This window comes from Abramis brama (genome assembly GCF_963993115.1).
Source record: "Abramis brama genome assembly, chromosome: 8".
NCBI lineage: Eukaryota > Metazoa > Chordata > Actinopteri > Cypriniformes > Leuciscidae > Abramis > Abramis brama.
This window is the reverse complement of record NC_139970.1, coordinates 19,810,184-19,828,457: the sequence shown is the minus strand read 5'-3', so window position 1 is coordinate 19,828,457 and position 18,274 is coordinate 19,810,184. Positions and strand designations below refer to the sequence as shown.

The 18,274-nt window shown below is 37.1% G+C and overlaps 1 protein-coding gene across 1 annotated transcript in view; it reads left to right on the top strand.

Moving 5' to 3' along the window:
- The first annotated feature begins 240 nt into the window (after positions 1-240).
- Positions 241-18,274, top strand: part of nck2a (NCK adaptor protein 2a) — a 63,773-nt gene continuing 45,739 nt past the window's right edge. The window contains exon 1 of the mRNA XM_084121604.1: positions 241-458. The gene's annotated coding sequence lies outside the window, so the exon portion shown is untranslated. The remainder of the gene's footprint in view (positions 459-18,274) is intronic.

Genomic DNA, 18,274 nt, shown 5'->3' with positions numbered 1-18,274 from the left:
TAGGCACATCTTTCACTTTCATTTTAAATGTATTGCAATGTATTATATGAGGGCACTGCCCTCATTCATGTATTAACTTCCACATTCTTGTAAACTTTACCATACTTCATTTGTATTTAATATACTGTAAGTGTTTCAATAATATTTGAGCAGCCCCTCCATTATCATCAGCACCCCCAGAGCTCTCGCGCCTCCCTCCTCGCGCGCGCTGTGCTATGGCAGCGGTGACGTCACCCGTGCATTGACTCGCGCTGCTGGCTGAGAGAGCTAGAGGTTGAACACAGACCGAGGGTTAGAGAGAGAGAGAGAGAGTGAGAGAGAAGCAGCCTGGGCCCACGGACAAAAACTCACCGAAACGGATTTACATTCTCCACGCATCGTCTTACCAACCCAAGTCTGCAAAGAGAGCGTGTTTTTCTGCGTGTCCTAAAGCCCGATCTATCAGGAGTTACTGCAAGGTAAGAAAAAGAACACACTAACATGTCAACTAGAGTAATAAAGGCTCGCTTAAAGTTGCCTTGGTGTGCTTTCCTAGCAAAAACTGTGTTCAGTAACGCGTCTACATGAATATTGCTTCTATATCGAGGATCGGTGTATATGTTACAATTCAAAATGAGAAAGAAACAGGAGCACTTTGAGTGATTGTCTCTCTCGCGCTCGTCTTTTGTCTCTACCAGCTCTGTTGCCACAATAGAGATCCCAACCGCCTCCTTAAAGTTGTTGGATTTGACACATCCGTGTAACAGAGAGTCATCTGTTGATTGATAGTAGCCTACAGTTTAAATGCCGCTTTTGGTTTGTTTTTGTTTTGAGACATCATATTAGAGAAAGAATGAAATGATGGCTGCTGAGAATGTCCATTGTCATTTTCTACATGTTGTGTGCTCGCGCCATGGAGTCATTCCACATTGTAAAACAACAGCTTTCCCTGACATATATATCCAGTGCCTTAAGGGATAATTATCTATATTGTTGTTTATTGTTTAAATATATATAAATGTAATTCACTGAGGTGAGAGTGCTTTGAATGAATTAGCATGGCAAGAAGTGCACATTAGGCTACTTCTCTGGAAGTGAATGAAACTTGGACCTTGATGTGAAGTGTGATTGTTTTCAATGGTATTTAAAGGGTTATTCACCCAAAAATGAAAATTCTGTCATTAATTACTCACCCTCATGTCGTTTCAACCCCGTAAGACTTTCATCTTTCTTTTTCGGAACACAAATGAAGATCTTTGTGGTGAAATCTGAGAGCTTTCTGTCCCTCCATAGACAGCTACGCAACTACCACTTTGACGATTGAAAAAGTTCATAAAGAGATCGTAAAACTAATCCATACGTATTGAGCGGTTTAGTCCAAATTGTCTGAAGAGACGCAATCGCTTTATAACGATGAACAAATTTAATTTAGGCTTTTATTCACATAAACATTCATCAACTTACACATCAGTTGTGGTAAACGGAAGCTCAAGCATGTTCGCTTGACGTGCGAGAACCAATGAGGTTCATTCTCGTGTTACGCAGCATGTTTGAGCTTCAGCAAGAACCAATGAGGTTCATTCTTGTGCGTCAAGCAGGTTCGGTTGAGCTTCTATATTCGCGGATCAGTGTTAATATGTGAATAAAAGCCTAAATTAAATCTGTTCGTCATATAAATTGATCAAGTCTCTTCAGAAAATTTGGATGACTCTTCGTGACTTTTCCCCCTAATCTTATGAGAACTGTAAACAAAAATGCAACTTAATGGCATTTACACACAGTCTCAACAGAGGACATCGCTTGTTAAAAAACTATGATGGCAAATGAAAATGCTTAAATAGTTGATTTTACGACACAGTTAAAGGTAATTTGAGAAGTTGGGCCCCCAAATGAAATATTTAGTTAGTTTAATACACTGTCTGATTGCTGGAGTTTGTTTAAAAATAGTTTCTTTCATGCACAAAGTAAACATGGAGCATCATGTGATTTAGAGTTGTTGTGGATTTTCTACATTTATGGTCAGGTTCTTGACACTGTATTCCTTTCCATCTCCCTTTCACAGACTCTCAGTACTTGCATACTTACCAGCATTATGATAATTTAATTTTACACCAGTCAGGATTTCTCCTGCCCGGCTTACTGAGTAAGTGGCTCAAATACTGGGCTACTTTGAAGACAATAATCCTATTTTTATAGTTTCTCAAGAAACATCCTTAGAGGATTGAAAAAGCTTACATGCTTATACTTACTACACAGCGCTGGTACTTGTGCTAATATATTCCCATCACAATCACAAAATTCCAAAACCGTATGCGTTTCAACATAATGTTGTATTTCTTGTCTGAGTAACTGAGTATCGTTGAATGTATAATATGAAGATTTTCAGTTTCGACCGGTTCAAAGTTTCGCTCTGATCACACCCATTACTGACGTTTCTTTCACATGTCGTGATTTGCAGTGTGTTGCCTTGCAGTGACAGGTATGTGGAATCTAAGGCATGACGACTGAACACGGTAGCAACTCTGGTTGCATTTTCTATTACAAAACTCATGTAAGTGTCACGTTGTGTCTGTCATTGCGCAATGAAAGACAACATAATTGAGCTTACGTAATGCATCAGGCACATTCTGCCATAAACTGGGTCCCAAAGGCAAGGAAAACCCCGAAGTGTTAGGACATTTTTGGAACTGTAATTGTCAGGAATGGAAAAATGATTGACATTTATAGATTTTTCTAGAGGTAGGCTACACACTGTAAAAAATTATATGATTAATATGTTATGACAACATGTTTTTACATCGCTTTAACTCATCAAAATAAGTTAAGCAATTTTCAACAGTTTTTTTCACAAGTTCTGTAAGATTCAATAAATTTTTTTAAAGTCAGTTTAATGTAATTTAGGTTTAAATGACTTAAACATCCAAGTTGATTGTACTTAAACATTTAAGGCAGCAACCATTTTTTTTTTACAGTGTAAAAATGATTGTTAATTAAATGATTTTTAACCATTTAGTATTTACTAAACAAATGTAAAAAGGCTTAGAAAATCATTGCTTATATAGCTTGGGAACTTTTCTCATTAAAAATCTAATACAATACTGTCATCACAGTGTTCTCCTTTTATCTCTATGACCAAAGGAGGGAATTTGAATAGTCTTTTAGTGCCGAAATGGTCTAAAAATATCCCAAGTGCTCTTTTTTTTACTTTTTTTTTTTACTTTTTTTTTTACTGATCTCATTTACAAATGTGCTGTTTTCTGGACCGAGGCTCTGGAATGTGCTGTGCACACGGTACTCTCTCAGTACCAGCCACCAGTCTCCAAACAAAAGACTGTTTAGTCAAAGCGTTTCCCTCCATCTGAGCTTCGCCATTTATTTAGTACATGGGCATAGCTTTCGATGTAAGTTCATATCATATGTCCACCGTCTCCGACTTAGCACCATCATTTCTGCTGATTTTTTTTTGTTTTTGTTTTTTGTGTATGTTATTGAGTTACAGTCTGTAAAGGCAAGATATCTATTAGTGCTGTCAGCCCTTGCTCACAAATGATGTACTTGTGATTTACAAATGAATCAGTCAATTAGAGACAAGCTTGGTTTTGCAGTTCCAGACATGATTTGTTTGAAATTATAGTTTGTGCTTGTTGGTAATTGCGTCCGGCATAGAAATCTTGCAAGGCAAGTGTTTTCTGCGTCTCTCAGCTGGCTTACGCCAACGTCTCCGCAACTGGCTCCCTCAGAACTTTGACCTAAATGTACTTTAACTTTTCTATAAAAGGCTGTAATTATAGTGTTTATGGATTTGGCAGACTCTTGCAAGTATTCAGCGTGGCCGCAGATAGTTTGTGGTTTAGTATTTTGTAAATGTATTGATTTATCACATACTGGTGGTTAAGGCTACCCGTTTTCCCTTGCTGGGTGGATGTCCGCTAAAATGTTGTCAGTTTATATAGTAAATGTTCATGGCGCGCACATTTTTTGTGTGAAATTTTGACCCTGTTTAAACCCTCTATCTAAAGCTGTTGAATGGATCTGGATGGTATGAATAAAAATCCCACTTGTCATCGTCTCCATAAATTTAGATTGTGGAAATCTTGTTGGGAGGGAAAGGCTCGCATCTGCAACATCACGTCACAGCAGAGTTTGTGGTTTGGAGCTGGAAATTGCTTTTTTTGTGACGTGCCGTTCTACAGCAAATTTTAATCTTTCCCAAAATAAGAGCCTTCGTAAAAGAGAGAGAAGGCCCAGATTGTTAGCTCCGGAGACAGACGTCCCGTCTAATAAAACGCACAGATGAAGGTTAAAGGTCAGGCTGGGGTTTTGTTATTTTTACCATAATCATTTGTAATCTCAAGCGGGCATTATGCATGCAGCTGATTTAGCAATGATGGGACTGATTTGGTCGGCTTGCCTCTGGTAAGAAAGAGGATTTAGGCTATCCTGCGCATCACAAGCGCTCCTACAATGTGTCATTCCTCTGCTTGAATGGGATTGAAAGGCTGTATTATATTTTTTTCTTTCTTTAGCACGGGTTTTTATAGGTCATATGTGTAGGCTAAAGAGATTTGACTGTGAAAACGATCATCCACCGCTATTCCAGACTGTTCCTCTAAATCTGCAAAAAGCCCCTCCCTTTTTTCCGCATGGAATATTCAGTGCATGCAAAGCCACTATGAAAGATGACAGTTTGTGAAGATCTCATCTAGGGATGAATTTTCTACAATCTCACAGGTAAACATAAATATTTTACGAGGTGGCGATTCCATATGAATTTGTACATTGAAAACCGTATGAAAACATTTGATTTTTAGGAAAAGAGCATGAAGGTCCACCCCTGAACATAACCGTCACTGAGTCATAGGCGAATCGCATTAATAAGATTGTACAAATTCATACGAATTAGCCACCAATGCGCCAAAACGTAAAATAGTTACGAATTGCCATTAGATTGTGTTGGGTGATTTTAGAGCATTTAAACTGTGTTTGCTCGCATGTAAGATTTTAAATTTGACAAGTCTCAACAAAAGACAAATGTGATTGCTCAGGATCTTCAGGCGTTTTGTGCGTTTGCACAAAAGCCTCATTTAGCTTTTGTTTTCCATGCAGACTTTGTTTGTGTCGGTTGCAATCTGGGTGTTCAGTGCTGTTGCGGTGGCATTCAATTAGAAAGGGCAATTTATTTAACGAGGGCATTGTTTGGTTAATTGTGTTTTCATTAAGGGATTGAGGTTTGTTGACCATGGGGAACGTTCTTATGAGTAACTATTAGCAGTTAAGGAGATTTTTACTGAGGAGCTGTACATAGTGTGAAAACTCACTGGAAAATTGAACTAGACTTTGTCCCTTGGCTGAACCTTTTCCTTTCACAAGCTTTCCAGGGACTATCTCAGACTTGTATAGCGGCATTGAGCATCTTTCTCTTTATGGCTTTGTTCTGTCTTTGCTGGATTGCAGTCCTGGCTGCTTCTTCCATCTATCCTCTTATCACACTTTTTTTCTGTCAGACCTCATGTAGACAGAATTATGACTTCCCAGTTGGGGTGTAACGATACCCTCATGTCACGATTCGATACATATTCACGATACGATATTATTGCAATACTCCAAGACATATGATAAAAGTTTAACAAAATTTTTACTTTTGATTAAAATGCTAAATTTGGCATTACATTGTGGGTGTAAATGAATAGGCTTGGACTTAGTACTGGTAACCCAATTCACAGGACAATGGTGACACCAGAAGAAAAATATATTCATGATTCTAAAGCTGAAAATACAGAATTATTTTAGACGAATATGCTTGCACTCTAACACTGATTAGATATATTTAAAATAATGTAGGCCACTTTTTACTGGTAACATTAGACATTTGGCATTATCAGGACCCAAAAATATTCCCCCAGTGAATATTATACACTATTTCAAATTATATAGTAGTTTAATGTAGTACTGACACTAAAACTCTGTAATAAACTAATTAAAAAAGTAATTTTTATTTTGGGAGAACTATACACGGTACAATATTGTCACTATCCACGATACATATTTTTGTATTGCGATATATTGTGAAATGATATATTGTTGTTACACCCCTTCTTGGCAGCATAAAGTTTGGCAGGCTATTTGACTGACATGTAAAGCAGCCAAGCACTGTTCGTTTTAGCATCGATATCGCGATGTGTGCATCATCCGCGACATCGCAGGATATACGATGTACGAAGTATAGATCGTAGTTGATCTGTGATCCGGACGGACCGGCACCATGGTTTGAAACGCACATGATTCACGGATTAATTGCGAAGTTTATCATTTGGAAGTGTTTTAGGTCCTGTCAGTTTAAACATTCATCCTAATATACCCTCTGCTGTCTGTGTCATTGTCATGTTAATCAAACAACAAAATACAAAGAGAAAATCTCTTTTGTAGCTGTAACAAAGATACATTTATTTTTATTTTATACACTGTATATTTCATTATACAGTGAAGACTATGCAGTGTTATTTTACATTTGATTATTCAATTTCTGTTCCTAAATACTGTTAGACTTACCTGAAAAACATAAAGCACTGTTTATTTAATTAGTATCTTTGTTCTATTGTATTTATTTATGCTTGTAATTGGTTTATTATTTTCTATGCAGCCCTAGTTTTAATGTTTATTAATTCATTAATATTAAGAAGTGTTTTTGGCAAGTTGCACCACGTGACATTAGAGCCTGAATTAACCTAGCCATAACATTTGATAGTTTAAGTGATTATTATATTTTAAGTAACTTACCATGACACACAGTCAAGGTCTGTGATATCATTTCCTGTATTTTTTTGTATGTTGGTTGCACCACATGACTTTGATTGAAACGTTTTTAAATATTTGTAGTATTTTTTTTTTACAAAAATGCTTCATTGCTTACTTTTACTTCGAGAAATAATAATAAAGTATAATGCCAAGGTCTACTTAATTACTACTTTTGTTTTTAATGAGGATGTTTTCTTTGTGATATCACAACAGTTGAATAACCCTGACATTATTGATATTATATCCCAAATAATAATTAAACAAAATGTTATTTCAGAAATTAAAAACACAAATAATTGAATAGGTATATTTAAATAATTGTAGTTATTAATTAATACAATTAATTTTAAAAAGTATTTACAAAATCAGCATCATATCAATGACAGATTTGTTGCCTGCAAGATTGATTAACTTCTCTGCCAACCTGGTTAGATCCTGCAATCTTTGTAGGGTCTTTCCAGTATGTCGGCAGTCTGTGGGCATAGAGATGCTTTATCATGTCACTCCATCAGCTGCTCCAGCAAGGTGATTGTGTTTTCTTGTAGCAGATATCAGACCTAATCTCCCTTATGAAAGGTTCTGTTATCTGTCTGTGTAATACAAACGCACACACATCTTCTTAAAAAGTGCACAGATGCATCCCTTCTGAACATGATCAGACACAACATATTCAGCCCTTCTCTTTAGCACCCTATTGCCACGCACACTGAACTGATCATTAATTCATTTTCCAGTCATAAACACCCTGTGAAGGGCTTCTTGGGCTGCAATTAAGGGTCGCTTGCTCTTAACTGCATGGCTGGTTTTGAATTTCCTCAGTGAAATGGCCATTCTGGACTGGACAGGGCAGGAGTGTGAAATTCAACACCGCCTCTAAGTGCTTCATTGCAGCTCGGAGTGAGCAGCAGATTTGGGCCCTGCTTGCCCCTCTCCCCTGCTGATTCAGAGCCTTCTCCAGCCCTCCCCCTCGCTCAGACAGGACAGAGCAGAACGCAGGCTCAGGTGTAGCTAGAAGTCACGGGAATTGAAGAAGATGGCTCTTGGGTAACTGCATGTATTTAAAAGTATAGCTTACACAAACATGAAAATTCTGTCATCATTTGAGACCTTGAGACGAAGAACCATATAAGTCCATATTTTCAAATTTTGAATAATAACATTTTTTTATTTGGACTGTGAACATTATATATATAATTTTTTTTTTTTTTTTTTTTTAACAAAAGCTTCCCAGTTCTAATGAGATAATATTTTTCAGTGTCAATCTTAAAAATAAAAAGTTAGAGTAATTTACATTTCTGGAATGTGGAAGAACGGTATATGTCCAGTTAATGTGGAATAACAGTATAAGTCCAATTCATCATCACTTTAAACCACTGGAGATCTGATTCCTTTATCTTAGTTTTAATACAGTAACTCTCCTTTTTTTGTCGAGGTTTTGCCTATTAATGTCCACAGCGGACATGAAAGCAACCGGCGTCTCCATTTTTCCATAGTGGACATAAACGTTTTTTCCACGTGAGACTATTTTAAAGTTTAAAATACAGAGTATTGGTTGCGCGAACAAAGTTTCAGCAATATCAAACCTCATTTGGTTCCTATATGTCACGTTACTTAGTGTCATAAAGACAACGCACAAGAAGATGTCATTCATTGGACTTACATTTGCGATCTTGGCCACTTGAGTGAATGTATGCGACAGGAAGTAAGTGCGCTACTGTTCCAAGTCTAAAAAAATCCCAAAGCTCACTGCCCTTAATGAACATTACAGTAAATCCACACTATCTATAACTTTGGAGCATTATTTATAATTTTTTATATTATACATTATTTATGATTTTATTGGTGCAGAGTTTTGCTAATGAATTTTGTTAATGATTAATGATTACAGAATTTACATTTTTGGCTGAACTATCTCTTTAACATTTCAATCAATGGGTTAAGCAGCAGAAATTCCTGTATATTGAGTGTTTTAGCAGCTATAAGATGAGTTTTGTTGAAATACACCGTGTTCCAAATTATTATGCAAATTATATTTTACACTGATTTTCCTAAACAGTCGATGCAAATGACTAATTTTCATGTCACCAACCGTTAAGGTGATGATACACAGGGCAACTTTTTGAGCAATGTTGCTGGGCAATGTTGCTGTCAACAGGCAACCAGATGAGACACAGGGCCCACGACCAATCTAAATTAGCCAGATAGAAATGTATTGCCCATTTTCAATGGGAAAGTGCCCAAGCAACAATCGCTCAGCAAGATTGCCCAGTAACATTGCTCAAATAGTTGCCCTGTGTATCATCACCTTAAAGGGTATGAGTCGAATTTCATTGAACAAACCACCCAACGAAAACAGTATTTTTTTCAAAAATAAAGAAACTCAAAATGCACTGTTCTAAATTATTATGCACAACAGAGTTTGAAAACATTTTATAGGTTGTAAAGAACTGAAAATGGTCAATTGTTGAATTTGCAGCATTAGGAGGTCATATTTACTGAAATCAAAAGCTATTTCAATCAACATATCTTAACAGGGCAAGTTACATGTTAACATAGGACCTCTTCTTTGATATCACCTTCACAATTCTTGCATCCATTGAACTTGTGAGTTTATAGAGAGTTTCTGCTTGAATTTCTTTGCAGGATGTCAGAATAGCCTCCCAGAGCTGCTTTTTTGATGTGAACTGTCTCCCACCCTCATAGATATTTTGCTTAAGGATGCTCCAAAGGTTCTCAATAGGGTTGAGGTCAGGGGAGGATGGGGGCCACACCATGAGTTTCTCTCCTTTTAGGCTCATAGCAGCCAATGACACAGAGGTATTCTTTGCAGCATGAGATGGTGGATTGTCATGCATGAAGTTGATTTTGCTACGGAAGGCACGGTTCTTCTTTTTGTACCATGGAAGAAAGTGGTCAGTCAGAAACTCTATATACTTTGCAGAGGTCATTTTCACACCTTCAGGGACCCTAAAGGGGCCTACCAGCTCTCTCCTTATGATTCCGGCCCAACACATGACTCTGCACCCTTATTGGGACATGGTGGCCATCCACCAACCATCCACTACACCATCCATCTGAACCATCCAGGGTTGCAAGGCACTCATCAGTAAACAAGACTGTTTGAAAATTAGTCTTCATGTATTTCTTGGCCCACTGCAACCGTTTCTGCTTGAGAGCATTGGTTAGGGGTGGCCGAATAGTAGGTTTATGCACAACTGCAAGCCTCTGGAGGATCCTACACCTTGAGGTTCGCAGGACTCCAGAGGCACCAGCAGCTTCAAATACCTGTTTGCTGCTTTGTAATGGCATTTTAGCAGCTGCTCTCTTTAATCCGATGAATTTGTCTGGCAGTAACCTTCCTCATTATGCCTTTGTCTGCACGAACCCGTCTGTGCCCTGAATCAGCCACAAATCTCTTCACAGTACGATGATCACACTTACGTTTTCGTGAAATATCTAATATTTGACGCATTTCCGCAGCAGATAGATCCTTTTTCTTTCCCATATTGATTGAAACCTGTGGCCTGCTTAATAATGTGGAACATCCTTCTTAAGTAGTTTTCCTTTAATTGGGTTCACCTGGCAAACTAATTATCTCAAGTGTCTGAGATTGATTTCAGTGATCCAAAGAGCCCGGAGACACAATATACAATAGCCCATGAGTTTGATTAAAAAAACAAAATATTGAATGTTTATGACACTTAATTCCAATTTGCATAATAATTCGGAAAGCGGTGTAAATGTGCTGACCAATGCCAGATGTTGGAGACAGTGAGGTTAATTGTCTGTGAGTAGGTGACCAGACGCTGTGTGTGGATATCTGGGACTGCTTCAGTGCTCCACAGCCCAAGGCCTGACCATTCACTGTCAGCCTCTCAGAGAAAGGTAATAACAACATATTTGTGCTGTCAACCACATAGAAGAAGAGACAGGAGATTGAGCTAGAGGGAGGGTGAGCGATAGAAGGAAAGGAGGAAGAAAGAGAGAGGAAGAACAGAGGAGTTCACATGAGAAATTCACTATGCTATGTACCAGTGGGAAGTTGAGCGTTCACTGTCAAGTCTGATTCTGTTTGTGCAGTGTTTGCTTCTTTGTTTTGTCAGAGGGTTTGTTTGGAGCAGCGTTGGTGGCTGTTGCTCCACTTAATTTAATTAACTTGGTTTTCTGCTTGTTTGAGTCTAGTTGTGTCTAAGTGTTTGGCATCTCTAAATAAACAGTTGTGCTTTTCACTGTGTTTTTTGTTGAGGTCCATGACCTGATGTGAGATCCACCAATCAGTGAGTTTCTCGAATCTCAATCAAATGTTTGATTGGTTAAAATTAATGGAGAGTATCTCACGTTTTTCCTTGGATGCTCGGCCGATGAGCGACTGTGACATGATCCATCAGAAATCATTCTAGCATGCTGTTTTTCTAGGGCTGCACGATTATGACAAAAATCATAATTGTCGATTATTCCCTTGAAATTGTAATTGCGATTATTAACTACGATTATCATAATTTACATTGAAGCGGGTGCGCTTACATCGACATGTTTCTACAGTGGCCCTGAACGGACAAACGTGTTTCGTCACTATGTTGTTCTTCATGCAAATAAGCTAGCTAAAGTCAGCGAATAAAACACTGACACAACGAAGAACAAGTAACATTAATATTCGCAATAACATCGTTTTACTGAATAATTAAGTAAACCTAATTTCTTAATTTATCTTTAAGAAACCTCATTGTTTAACTGGCTACTCTCTGCTGTCTCAGACGACGACATCACTTCCTGTCAGCCACCGTAACTTCTCGCAATTCGCAAACTCGCCGCTAAAAATTACACACTGCACCTTTAAAATAAGCTATTGAAAGACAAACAAAAACACATCTTAAGCACACAGAATAATGTAAGTGAAGTTTTTTTTGTTGTAATTGCGCCTTTAAACGATTACATAATTGTGGCATCCGTAATTGTAATCGCGATTACAAATTCGATTAATTGTGCAGCCCTATGTTTTTCTGCAAACATTTCTTATTATCAATGTTGAAAAGAGTTAATATTTTCGTGGAAACCCTGATACATGTTTCAGGTTTTGGTTTGAATAGAAAGTTCAAAAGAAAAGCATTTGCTTAAAATTGAAGACTTTTGTAACATTATAAATGCCTTTACTGTTAATTTTGATTAATTGAATGTATCCTTACTGAATAAAAGTATTAATTTATTTATTTAAAATAAATCTTACTGACCACCACATTTTCTCGTTTTCATTTTTTGGTAAAACACGTAAAATGCCACATTGAACTTCCATGAACCTTTCTGAGTAATGACAAATCTTTAAAACAGACAGTCTATTAATTCCGTGAAATGGAAAGAAAAATATTTCATTCATGGCACTTTCATACTCGTAAATTATGAGAGAAGGAGCAGGTATGGAACTGGCCCATCCACACATGTTATAGAAAAGGCATTATCAAAGCTTTTTAAAAATCATTACAATGATGTTTAACTTGTATTGTTAGTAAAATAATAAATACATCATTAATATCTAATATCTTGCTCTAAACACACTCATAAACACACTATATTAAGAAAGCCGTAGCAAACATTGTGAGGATAACTGAATCCCTTCTCGGAAGGCAGAGTACATACACCATAATGTGAATTTGATACCCGGAGTCTTTCCTTATCTCCCCTTTTCTCTCAGTTCAGGGAACGGATGTAGAGTAGGACGTGTTAAGCTGTGTTTACACCAAGAGTTACGTGATCCTACGTATTCTCCATCTCCGGACCTGTTCTCTCTCATAAGTGAACTTTGAACATGGGTGAGGTTTCTGTGAAATTTCTCCTCTAGTAGTTCTTTTGTAAAACAATACAGCTTGAACTCTTACCCAATTTCTTAGAAACTGTGATGGGGCCTGATAGACAATCCTATTATCTCTTCTTTTATCTTACTTTCTCTCTTCTTTTCCCCCTCAGGGTTTTTTTCTCTCTCCACAGTTCCCCCCTTTTACCATACCTCTATTTCTTCTCTGAGTCTGTCATAATCTTTTAGGTTCACTCATGGTGCTTTTTAAACCTTAACATTGTGACTCCAACAGTAGAATAGATGTACTTTTTCAATTTTTTAGATTATTTTCAATGCCTCTGATCCTCTATTTAGTTTAGTTGACTGCTCAGGCTTTGACTATTGGCATGAAGTCCGGTCCACTTTGCAGCTTATTCTACAAAACCCCCAAGTTAGACTCAAACCACAGTTGCCTTTGACTTCATGCTCTTAATGGGGCAGGGAAATCTGCACTGTTAAAAATGATCATAATTTTAATGTTAAAGGGGCTATGTGTAGGTTTTTACTTAAAAAAAATCTTTAAGATAGAGTTTTCATTTGTACATGTATGAGCCAACCATGATGTAATAAAAAGAATGACGCCTTGACGGTCCACCACGGTTGCCTCTATCAGCCTGTAGGCTCAATTGTGTGTGGAGTCGTCGGGTCCGAATCGGCGCGAAAATTCACAAAATGTGACGTCATGCGCGTTCTCGTCTATTTGGGATTACATCCGTACGGCACGGCAGCCATTATTAGTAAGCAGCGGCAATCGGTAGTGTTTTCAAATGGTGTTTTCTTACCTCAAACATTATGCTGGTGAATCACCATGAGCCGTCAGTGGTTGCTGCGGCAACCCTGGTTGATGTGGTCATGCTTGTACGAGCGTGTGCGCACCGAGAACGAGCATGAGACTGGCTGCAGTTCCTCTAACGGCCACTGGTGTCAGTAACTGTTAGAAATTTCAGAACCTACGCAATGCTCCTTTAAAAGACTTTAAAAATGCTACAGTAAAAACCTATTAATTGGTGAACATTAATTTTCTTTACTATATACAGTGAACAACTATAATGAAACTAACAGGACATTTCAAGTAAGTTTAAAAGACGTTTTACTGTAAACAGTTTTTGGAAATGAAAATCTTCGTCTCAAAATTTCCAGTGAAAAGCCTTAAACTGCGTTCCCAGAATTCCCTGTGTGACACTTCACATTTTATGTTTTTCTTTTCATTTAAATAATTGCTTCATCTTAGTATTTTTCATCTCACTTATTTACATTAGGTGTTTATGTTTAAAATTTTCTCCGATACGATAATTCTTTATATTTGAAAGCCGATAACCGATATATTGGCCGATCAATCTAAATCCAAATTTTTATATAAGTTTTGAGAGCCTGATTACAAAAACAAGTCTCATTATTAAAAGCCACATCCCAAGCACACAGTTATAATGTTCTTATTATAATTTTATGTAGCCTTTATGACAGACTTAACTGTTGCACTTAACTGTATTTTCCTTTTTTGAAGTGATTCCAATCATATTTCAAGCAATTCAAATAATGCGCATCTGAAGTGTCAGCTGAAGGAAAAAATCCATAATCAGCTTTAATATATCGGCCAAATTTTCTTATTGGGCCGATAACAATATGGTGGCTGATATATCGTGCATCCTTAGTGTGTTACCATGACTGTTTTGTATTTGTGTGCATCTTCTATATTTTAATATTTACATCAGATTGTTGAAAAGCTACTTGTGATAAACTTTGATTCATCGTGTGGCTTTCTCGTTACCACCTGTTTTCATTTTGGTTGTCAGTATATTATATAGGCCTATATAAATTCACTTTAATTTAAGTTCAATTTGTAAAACCTAAATTGCTACATCCACAGGTGCCTTTTTTACCGTACATTTCAGAGATTTTTCAAACAAACTCTGAATATTATTGATGGACTGTGTGCGGGTCCGTAAGAATGTCTGGTGATTATCTGTCTGATCTAAGTTAAACTGTTAAGACTGTTTTTCTTTGTCTATGTCCCAGTGGTGGATCCCATCAGCCCACCGCTTTTTGAAAGTACCCCTGCATTGTGTCCAATGGCCTTGCTGTGGTTGTGCCGCAGTGTGAATTGCATGTCGGCTGAGTGTGCAAAACGCTCCTCCTTTATTCACGAAGGGGAGAGATAGTCCCAAAGAGAAAGAGAACATACACGCTTTCCCTCTCTCGGCCCTCTTTGGTGGAAGCACGTGAAAGTATTTGCTGATGAAGCTATGGTGTGTGTTTGTTGGACGGATGCCACGGGTGCTTGGGCCATTGACTCTAGGGAGGCATGGGTCAGCCGACTAGTCGTCGTCCATCAACGGGTCGACTAAGAGGATAAAAGGGATTTGTGTCTTTTAGTTTTTAGACCTTTAGCATGGTATAAAAACTCTGAAAGCCATCAACGGACCACTTTTGTAACCGATTCACCGAAATAAAACTGTTTCAGTGAGGATCCCTGCAGATCCCTATTGAAGTCTCTTAAAACATCAGGTCATTTGACAGCTATATGATTTCAGGTTGTTAAGTGTCATGTTGTGCAACTTCTAAAAATGTAATAAATAATTTGTAAATACTTTTTACCTGGAAAATAATACAATACCATTCAAAAGTTTGTGGTTCGTAAATAGATTAGTACATTTATTCAGCAGGGACAAGTGAAATTAAAGTGATATAAAGACTTTTATTATGATTAGTGCCGTCAGTTGATGAACTATTCGCACATTTTTCTGTAATTAATCGTGAATAATAACATAACATTAAAGTTTTTTTTAATATATTTATTTTTATATTGTAATTTCACATTTAATCTCAAAATTAATGTAGAAACAACATAAAGACATTAGCATATATTTTAAATATTTGTTTAATGGCATATTTTTATGAAAGAAGGCATCTCCGATATCAGTACTGCTACTGATGTCTCTATGAAATATATTTTTTCTCAATTTTAGCCATTAATTATAGCCATTCAGCATTACAGTATAATTTAAAGCTATTCATTAGGCTTTAAAAATAAATAACTAATTTAAGTGAACATAAAAACAATCTTCACATAAACCCATTATAATAAATGCCACATTTACATGCCCTTCAATATATCAGGGATCACATTTTTTTTATTGACCGGTTCAGATTTTTACTTGGCCTGTCAAAATGCACAAAAAGTGATTGTTTTCGTTGTTTTTGCCCCATGTAACCTTGTAAAAAGTGCTTTAAGATTTTGAGGTAGGTCTAACATGATATCCAGAAATTTTATAAAGTTATCAAACACTTATAAATTATAGATTTCTTATTAAAGCTACAAAAGTTATTCAGTCTAGAACAGTGAGTGATTCTCTCTTTCGTTTGTTCTTTGATTATCCTTAATGTTAAACCTGCCACACATGACCACGTCGGAACATAGCATCATAGCATCTGATACACATTAGCTCTAAATTACGTACATTTAAGACTTCATTTAACTCATTTAACTGTGCTTGCGATGATACTCAACAAAACGGGCATTGTGGCATAATTTGTTTTTGTCCGCTAAAGCGCTGTCTGAAGCAGCTTTCTGTGTGCGTGAGTCGTGTGTGAGTCGTGTGTGTGTCACACAGACAGAAGAATCACAGATACACGTCAGTACAGCACTGAGTTCTCTTTTTTTTTGTCTTGTCGCACGTGAATAGTTTAAAAGCGTTTGCTTGAATAAGAGCGTGATCATATAATGCAGCGCTAGCCAAAGGATGACGGGAAAAAATTTAATTAATCACATGCGTTAACACGTTCATTTTGACAGCATTAATTATGATACAAATGATTTATATTAAATGCATTATCACAGTTTCCATAAAAACATTAAGCCTCACAACTGGTTTTAACTTTATATTTAATAAATGTTTTTTCTTGAGCACCAAATCAGCATGTTAGAATGATTTCTGAAGGATCATGTGACACTGAAGACTGGAGTAATGATGCTGAAATTCAGCTTTGGCATCACAGGAATAAATTATAGTTTAAAATATATTAAATTAGAAAACAGTTATTTATATTCTAATATTATTTCACAATATTAATGTTTTACTGTATTTTTGATCAAATAAATGCAGCTTTGGTGAGCACTAGAGATTTCATTCAAACACATTTAAAAAATCTTCACACATTTAATCAATAAGGAAAATATCTTATTACTTTTTACTTAATGTTTCACCATACATTTTCACAGTAGTTATTTTTTTTAAAGCTATAAGTTTTTAAAAACCATATGAACCCAATATGAATGCAAAGATAACTATTTATAATAATTTTAAAACGTCTTTTTAAAGTAATTTTTTTTTTAAAAACAAAAATAATACTTTTCTTTATCATGTATACTCTTGGATGTCATTGACTGTGTAGTTTTGCACATCCATAATTGCTTAAGACTCTGGCCTTGCTTTCTGCCTCAAATGGAGAATCCAGCTTGTGTCGTTGTTGGTGGGAATTTTCCTTGATTTTCTACAAGGGGAAAAAGGCATGCATCAGTGCTTTTTTTTTTTGATTTATGATGAGAAGTTTTCCTGTGGTGTTTTTAGATGTGTTTTCAGACAGCTTTGAATCGCAGTTCTAGCCTTGGAGATTAAACACCACAGCATCAGTTGGCAAAACCTGGAACTGTTCAGCTGTGAATGTGAGTATGGGCCACAGCTTTGATGGATGTAACAGATTGGATGCCGAGGGGTTAATCTCTGTAAACCTCAGTGCAGTAAGTATAAATGAGAATGGAAAAAATGAGTATGAATGGCAGAGAGACAAGCGACAGGAACGACCTGACCTGATCCTTCACTGCGGAGACGAGATTCTTGGGCTGCTGCCATCTCTCCTGTTTGTTTTGTATGACTGGAGCCGGAGTGGTGTGCTATGTTAGCATATTATTTATTTGTACGTGTGCTTACACATACTCGGTTTCAAACTTAAGAGCTTAACAAAACAAACTCAGTCAAATTACTCATAACTATTAGCATTGTGTTAAGGGTGTGGACAAGCACAGGTTAATGAGTAAAGCTTTTATGGCCTATGTACACTCAGGGCCCTATTTTATCGATCTGAAACACGAAACGCAAGTAACTTTGTGGGCGGATCTCTGGCGCTGTTGCTATTATACCGGCGGGATAAATGACTCTTGCGCCTGACACAAATCTAAAATGGGTTGGTCTGAAGTAGCTACATTACTCATAGGTGTGGTTTGGGCGTAACGTGAAATAAACCAATCAGAGCGTCATCTCACATTCCCTTTAAAAGCAGGCGCGCTTGTTCCATGGCGGATTGCTATTATAACGGCGGATTTGCCAGGCGCACACCAGGTGCAGTTCACAGCCGAGGAGACCGACGTTCTCGTCAGGGTCGTAAAAGACAGAGAAGTGACATTGTATGGGGATGGAGAAACCCACCCAAATTAGCTTCGCTTAAACAGGCGTATAATAATTTGGGTAAATGTGTAAGCTAGATGTATGCCTATTTTTTCACATCTTCATGGACATAACAATGATTTCCCTCGTGTGGAATATTTTTCCTTGTAATTATGTATGGTTTGCAAAAATGTCAACTGCTGCATCTGTGTAGAGTAAAGAAGCAAAGTGTATGCGCGTTGTTGTGCACACGCTACATTATGGCATTAGTCAATAGTCTATAGTATGGTCA